This window comes from Oryctolagus cuniculus, chromosome 7, assembly GCF_051225735.1.
Source record: "Oryctolagus cuniculus isolate XC-2025 breed Fujian yellow rabbit chromosome 7, ASM5122573v1, whole genome shotgun sequence".
NCBI classification, from domain to species: Eukaryota; Metazoa; Chordata; class Mammalia; order Lagomorpha; family Leporidae; genus Oryctolagus; species Oryctolagus cuniculus.
This window is the reverse complement of record NC_142873.1, coordinates 106,707,104-106,715,680: the sequence shown is the minus strand read 5'-3', so window position 1 is coordinate 106,715,680 and position 8,577 is coordinate 106,707,104.

Below are 8,577 nucleotides of genomic sequence, written 5' to 3'. Positions count from 1 at the left end.
CCTAGGAAATCTGTGCCTGCTTGTGCCAACCTGAGCTTCTCTGTAACTCCATCAGTTTCTCACTGTGTGGATCACGCATACGTCAGTAAAACCAAACCTCAGTCCCTTCACTCTAAAATGGGACAATTTATCCACCGAACAGAGTTATTGTTTATATATTATTTTATATATGTTTATGTATTATATATGTTATTATATTATACATTATACATAATATATTATATATATAAATAATTGTGATTATAGGCATATGCCCACTTCATGTATTCAAAATTAAGTATGTTCCCCAATTTAAATCCCAACATTAAACATTCAAATGAATATTTAGCTTTGGATGAGTGAATTAATTTTCCTGTGGCTCAGTCTTCTGCTACTCCTCACTTATCTCCAATTTTCCTTGATCTATAATAGAGAAATATAAGGAAAAAGCTGTATTTACTCTTTTTTTAGAAGATTTTTTATTTATTTGAGAGGCAGAGTTACAGACAGTGAGAGGGAGAGACAGAGAGAGAGGTCTTCGTTCTGTTGGTTCACTGCCCAGATGGTTGCAGCATCTGGAGCTGAGCTGATCCGACGCCAGGAGCCAGGGGCTTCTTCCTGGTCTCCCACATGGGTGCAGGTACCCAAGCACTTGGGCCATCCTCCAATGCCCTTCAGGGCCACAGCAGAGAGCTGAACTGGAAGAAGAGCAGCTGGGACTGGAACCGGCGCCCATATGGGATGCTGGCTCCGTAGGCAGAGGATTAACCTACTGCGCCACAGTGCTGGCCCCTGTATTTATTCTTGATGAATGCAAAAGAATATTTTCCATAACTTCTTTTTGCCCAATTTCCTTATTTTATTTTTTCTTATTTATATAGAGGGAAGATTTCATGTATCTCATATACATAGATTTTAGAGCACAATGATACTTCATACCCTACCCTCCCTCCTTCTCTCACCCCCACCCTCCCTCCTCCTTCCTTTCTTATTTTTTTCTTTTAATTTTCACAATAGGATCCAAGACGGCTGAATAGGGTCTAGCCACACTAACTTAAGGTGCTCTAGGATATTAAAAGAACAAAGGCAGAAAAATAAAAATGTTTCCAGGGTTGTGACTGACGAAAGTTTTTGGTGAAGAAGTGAAAAAAAAAATGAAGGCTCCATGGGATGAGAGGAGAAAAGACAGAGACCCCACTGTAGTCACTTGCATGGCACAGCCAGCTGCAGGCTGTGAGCTGCCTCTTACCATGTCAAGGCAGGAAGAAACTGCTGTGCGCCCCACAGCTCACAGTGTTAGCCGAGGGAATTCCTCGGTCACCTGCTGACTTTTATTTCAGCCTGGAGGGCTAGCTGGGGTCTGAGCCACATTGGCTTCCCCATGCACAGAGCTGTCCTCGGCAGCCAAAAGTCATTCAGCGCACCATTTTTCCAATCAGCACCAGAATCAGAGTTAGGACAATTAATGGAGCAAAGGACAGATCCGCTGCATCCTGCAACCGTGGGATTCTGGGACATTAGTCCCAGAGCTACTCTCACGCACTCTACGAGAGCAATGGGGATCCGCCTTAGCTTCTCGGGCTAACACCAGAAGCAGCACATAAAAAAACCTGCTGCCACCCTGGGAGAACTGGGTAATGACTCCACTAGACCCTACAACACCAGTACTGTAACAATTCCTTCTAAATTTCTCAGTGCCACTTGGATTTACCTGGTGGACATAGGGAAGAACCTACCTGCATTCCACCTCTCTGAACATGTACCCTGCACTGTTAAATCTCCTGAATAGTCACCCTGTAGGACTGGAATAGAGTCCGATTCATACCCCCTGGTCTGAGGACTAGGGCTGTTGGTATTATAAGCCATAGCACCAGTTGGAGCCTCCTAGCAGGAACTGAGGAAGGGTCCATCCATATCACACAGTCGTAGAGCCACAGCGACTGGTGCCACAAGCCCTGGCATCTCCCAGGCTTGCCAGTAGGACAGGGGGGCAACCTCCCTTATCTCCCTCAGCATCAAGAACAAGGCACTGGCTATCACGTTAGCTAGAGAGACCGGCATGCAACTCCCTGTGGACCAAAGACACACACCCAAGGTCATCTCAAAGCCACAATTGTGTCCCTACAGACTGTAGCAGAGTAGACCACTGTATCACTTATAGACACAGCTGACATTGATTAAGACAAAAGAAATCACTCAGAGACTACACCCTGGGCTCACTTATACCCAAAGAAAAGCAAAAAGCCAAATGATACACTGCATTCCAGCTGACATACACTCTTTTACATGAAAAACCTACTCCACAAAGAAGAACAGATGAGTCCACCACATAGATATCACTGTAGGGGCACAGGAGACATGAAGAAGAGAGGATGTCTGATGCTTCCAAAAGAAGACAGTACTCACAAATAATTATATCCTGAACTGAAGGAAATGTATGACATGACAATATAGAATTCTAAATAATGTTTGTAAGGAAACTCAGTGAAATCCAGGAGAACACATTCAGACAGATTAAGGAAATGAGGAAATCAATGAGTGACATAGAAGTCATTAAGAAGAATCAAATATAAATTTTGGAGATGAAATCTTTAATTTGTGAAATAAAAAATCTGATTGAATGCTTTCAAAGCAGGGTTGACAAAGCGGAAGTTTTGAAATAACTTAATCAAAAATAAAGAGAAAGGAATTTAAAAGAATGAAGATAGTTTACATGAAAAATGGGATACCATCAAATGACCAAATATCTGGCGCTGCAGCTCACTTGGCTAATCCTCCACCTGTGGCGCCGGTACTCCGGGTTCTAGTCCCAATTGGGGCGCCTGTTCTGTCCAGGTTGCTCCTCTTCCAGTCCAGCTCTCTGCTATGGCCCGAGAGGGCAGTTGGAGGATAGCCCAAGTGCTTGGGCCCCTGCACCCACATGGGAGACCAAGAGGAAGCACCTGGCTCCTGGCTTCGGATTGGCGCAGTGCGCTGGTCGTAGCAACCATTTTGGGGGGTGAACCAACGGAAGGAAGACCTTTCTCTCTGTCTCTCTCTGTCACTGCCTAACTCTGCCTGTCAAAAAAAAAAAAAAAAAAAAAAAAAAAAGATATTCCTGAAGGAGGAGAAAAGGAAAAAGGCAGTGAGAACTTGCTAAATGAAAGTAGTTGAAAATTTCCCAGGTCTGGAGACATGGATATCCAGATACAAAAAGCTCAAAGAATTCCAAGCAGACTCAAAAAAGGTCTTCTCTAAAGCATATTATAATCGAATTTTCAAAAGTTAAAGAAGGGGCTGCTACTGTGGCGTAGTAGGCTGGGCCTCTCCCAGAGCCCGTATCTTAACGGGATTGCTTGCTTTGGTGTTGTTGAGTTTCTTGAGTTCCTTATATAATGTGGATATTAATCATTTGTCAGATGTATTTTTGCAAATATTTTCTCCCATTCTGTTGTTTGCCTCTTTAGTTTATTGAGTGCTTCCTTTACTGTACAGAAGCTTCTTAACTTGATGTAAATCCATTTATCTTTTTTTTTTTTGCTTTTGTTGCCTGTGCTTCTGGGGGTATTTTCCAAGAAGTCTTTGTTTATGACAATGTCTTGCAGAATTTCCCCAATGATTTCCTCTGGTGATTTGATGGTATCAGTCAGTAGCTATATATCCTTGATCCATTTTGAGTTGATCTTTGTATAGGGTAAAAGGGAGGGGCTTGTTTCATATTTCTGAATGCAGAGATCCAATTTTCCCAAACCAATTATTGAAGAGACTGTCCTTTCCCCACAGAGTGATTTTAGCTCATTTGTCAAAGATTAGTGGTTGTAGATGCATGGATTAACTTCTGGGGTCCCTAATATGTTTGATTGGTATAGAAGTCTACTCTTGTGCCAGTAACAAGCTGGTTTGAATTCAACTGCACTGTAATATGTCTTGAAGTCTGGTATTGTGATGCCTTCAGCTTCATTTTTATTGTTTAGGATTGCTTTAGTGATTCAAGATCTCCTGTGAGTCCATAAAGATTTTAAGGTCATTTTTTCCCAGACCTGAGAAGAACATCTTGGTATTTTCATTTGGATTACCTTTAATCTGTAAATTTCAGGGCTGGAGCTGTAGCATAGTAGATGAAGCCTCTGCCTGTGGTGCTGGCATCCAATACGGGTGCCAGTTCATGTCCTCACTGCTCCTCTTCTGATCCAGCTCTGCTTATGGATCGAGAAAACAGTAGAGGATGGCCAAGAGCTTCAGCCCTGAACCCATGTTGGAGACCTGCAAGAAGCTTCTGGTTCCTGACTTTAGATTAGGCCAGCTCTGGCCGTTGTGGCCATTTGTGGAGTGAACCAGAAGATGGAAGATCTTTCTCTCTGTCTCTCCCTCTCGCTATCTCTCAGACAAATAAATAAAAATCTTTAAAATAAAATCTAAATTTCTCTGTGTAATAATGACTTTTTGATGATATTAATTCTTCCAATCCATGAATGAACAAGATTTTTCCATTTTTTGTGTCTTCCTCCAATTCTTTCCTTAATGTTTTGTAATTTTTATTATAGAGATCTTCCACATTCTTGGTTAAATTTGTCCCACACAAATTTTTGTAGCTATTGTGAATGGGACTGAGCTTTCAAATTCTTTCTCAGCCATAGCATTATTTGTGTATTCAAAGGCTTTTGTTTTTTGTGTGTTGATTTTACATCCTGCAACTTTTCCAAACTCTCTTATGAATTTCAGTAATCCCTTAGTGGAGTCTCCCTGGTTTTGCTGTATATAGAATCATATAATCTGCAAACAGGGATAATTTGACTTCCTCATTTCCCATTTGTATCCTTACTTCATTAACTGTTCATATAATTACTGTCCAGAACTGCTGTGAGGATTAAATGAGTAACATATGTAGAACTCAGTGCTCTGAAAATATTAACTATCATTACAATCTACATTAAGTACTTTTATCCTCCTAATATTGTTAAGAACTATCTCTTGATTTGAGGTTTGGAAAATCTTTTTGTGTGTGTGTGTGTGAAGAGCTGGCATGAGTTAGCTGTTTGGTCTGATCCACGACAGCCAGGAAGGCCACTTTGATCCTCCTGGATGGATGAACTATCAACCATTTGTAGTGACAGCACGGGCTCCCTGGGTACAAGTCCCTGTGACATTTGTTCTCTGTGTTCTGCGTATCCTGCCAACTGCTTGAATCATTTCATTGCTGAAAACTTTTCCCTCACCATGGACACCCAGGGGTCCTTGGGCTCTCCTGGTCCAAGCTATTCAAGCAAAGTGCCTGGAAACATATGGACATGGAGAGGACAGTGACTCCTCACCAGCGGCAAGGATATGACGCTGTCAGAGCATGATTGGGCAAAGCTCCAGGCTGGCTGTCTTGGTTGCTACATTGGCATCTCCACACCAAACATGTTAACACATGGTCCTCAGCCCCCTGATCAGATTTTCTGTTGCCTAATTGTATTGCAAAAATTGGCTTGTCTTCCAGGACCAGTTTTATGAGTTATTTTAAGGAAAAAAAGAAAATAGACAGGAAAACACAACTCTTTTCCAACTCTCTAACATGATAGCTTCAGATTTAGGGGAAAAACAAGTAAACAGAAAGGTAACAGAAAGGTAAATTGGGAACTGGGGAGGTATAAAACAAAGGAGAGCGATAATGAGGCTTATCCAATTATAATTCTGTGGGGCAGAGGAAGCAATCCCATATCAAGTTCTCTATCACAAAAAGCATTCATTAAAGGCCTGTAATTGTGAATAATTATTCCAATCAAATATGTAAGTGAAGCCACAATAGGTGGTATGTAAACAATCAGTTAATGAAATGAGCCATACAAAATGGGGTGAATACTTGTAGTTCTAACATCAACTATAGATGCCACTTTTTCATTGTTTTCTCTTTTTATAGAGTAATAAGAAATGGCAACCAAGAGACAAATATTTAAAAATTTATGTTGAGGAGCTGGTGCTATGGCATAGCAGGTAAAGCCGCTACCTGCAGTGTCGATATCCCATATGGGTGCCACTTCAAGTCCAGGCTGCTCCACCTCCGATCTAGCTCACTGCTATGGCCTGGGAAAGCAGCAGAAGATGGCCCAACTCCTAGGGCCCCTGTCCCTGTGTGGGAGACCTGGAGGAATCTCCTGGCTCCTGGCTTCAGATCAGCACAGCTCTGGCCATTGCGGCCATTTGGGGAGTGAACAGTTGGTGGAAGACCTCTCTCTCTCTCTCCTTCTCTCTCTGTGTAACTCTGACTTTCAAATAAATAAATAAATCTTTAAAAAATTATGTTGAAATACAATCAAATAGCAGCAGTTAACTAGAGGCCTGTGGTTGGTAATCTGAACTATTGACCATACAGTCTGACTGGAGATAATAGAAATGACAAAACTGACAAATCAAAGCTCACATCTTATTTCCTTTGTGACACCAACAGATCTCAATGTAAACTGTATTTATTTTCAAAATTTTAAAGAATCTTAATAATTATTTGGTAGCTTTTTAAAATTATTAAAGGATTTTTCCCCTATTTGTTTGACTAAAAGAGAATACAGGCAAGTTTAAAGAAAAAAATTAAACATCAATAGTAGCATACAGAAAAAAACCACTAATGGGTATTTTGTGTATTTCATCCTAATTTTTCTTTCTTCATATGTTGTAAATCTGTTTCAAAGTGAAGATCATTTTCTCTAAAATTTACATCCTACCTTGATAAGCCCTTGTCCTGATAGTTGAGGAACAACTTACTATTTTATTCCTGTTAGTATTTTTTTTGTTCTACTTAATACCATTGGTTGAACTCCTTAATTAACACACAATTATTCTTAGGCATTTAAATTAACTGAAAAGTGATCCCTGTTAAATATAAGAGAGGGAATAGGAGAGGGAGAAGATGTACATTTCGGCACATGCTCACTCAGACTTACCCCTAGTGGTAGAGCTAGAAATTTGCCAGGGGATTCCAATTCAATCCCATCAAAGTGGCATGTACCAATACCATCTTACTTATTAAAGTGATCAGTTTAAGTTCATAATTGATCAAAAAGATAGGATTAAATGTCAAAGGGATTACATAAATAAGACCAGTGTCTGCAAATAATAATTGATAGAATTAAAAAGGAGAGAATGATCCTACATGGGAAGCAGGATATACAGCAGACTCATAGAATGGGAAACGCCCTAAACAGCACTCTGGCCTCAGAATCAGCTCTTAAGGCATTTGAATCTGGCTAAAAAGCCCATGAGAGTATTTCAGGCATGGAAAGCCAAGACTGTGGCAAAAAAAAAAAAAAAAAAAAAAAAAAAAAAAAAAAAACCTAAATGAAAGATCTCTGTGAGTGAGATCCCAGGGGAAAGAACAGGCCATCAATGAAGGCGGTACCTTTCTCTAAAGGAAGGACAGAACTTCCACTTTGACTATGGCCTTGTCTAAATAAGATTGGAGTCGGTGAACTCAAGAGGCTTCCAAATCCTCAGCAGCTCATGACAAGAGCCTCGGGTGATTACTGAGGTCATAAGTAAGAGTGTCAATTGTTAAATCAACAACGGGAGTCACTGTGCACCTACTCCCCATGCTGGATCTCTGTCCTTAATGTGTTGTACTATGTGAATTAACGCTGAAACTACTACTCAGAAAGTAGTCTATACTTTGTGTGTCTGTGTGGGTGCAGTCTGTTGAAATTTTTACTTAGTATATACTAAGTAGATCTTCTGTATATAAAGATAATTAAAAATGAATCTTGATGAAGAATGGGATGGGAGAGGGACTAGGAGATGGAATGGTTGTGGGTGGGAGGGAGGTTATGAGGGGAAAAGCCGCTATAATTCAAAAATTGTACTTTGGAAATTTGAAAAAAAAAAGAAAAAAGAGAAAAAATTTACATCCTACCTTTTTCACACTGATTAATATTTTAAACACAGAACTAGCAAGTTTGATTATCTAAAATACTCATATCCATAGCATTTTAGAAATAGCAAATTAGGAGAGAAATTCAAGGACTATTAAAGAAAAATATCATAAAATGTCTGAGAGTACAGTACACTGGAACTATTGGGAGGCAAATAAAATAAGAAAAATCTCAAGATTAGATTCAAAGAATGCATAATTCAATCCTCATGTAAAACGTTTAGTTCTTTTGAAGGCATCTTCACTGAAGAAATTCTTTATTGGTAAAGAATGCAGTTTCTCCCAAAAGAGACCTTTGCATTTTCTAACAGTTCTTGGAGCCATGCTAGTATTTCTAACAGATAATCTCGTCAAGTGCAGCCCAGATTAGGTCACCCGATTGTGGCAGGCTCCCTTTTGCATGTTGATTCAGTTCAGGCTTCCTTGATTCTTGGCATGGACTTTCAAAGGCTTCTGGATTTTTTAGCATCAAGTCAGTTAAAGGGGAAAGAGAATGGAGAACCATGCAAAGAAGATATTTATGGACCATACCTGAAAGCACTAAACTTCACACTCCATTGGTTGGAATTCAAGCATGGATGCCCCTAACTGCAAGGGAAGCTGGGAAGTGTTACTGAAACTGTGCTCCAAATGAGGAGAAACAGTTTGGTAATGGTCAGCCAGTCTCTGCCAGTTCTACCCCTCAGACGGTTCATTCTCATGACCAACCAGAATTCCAC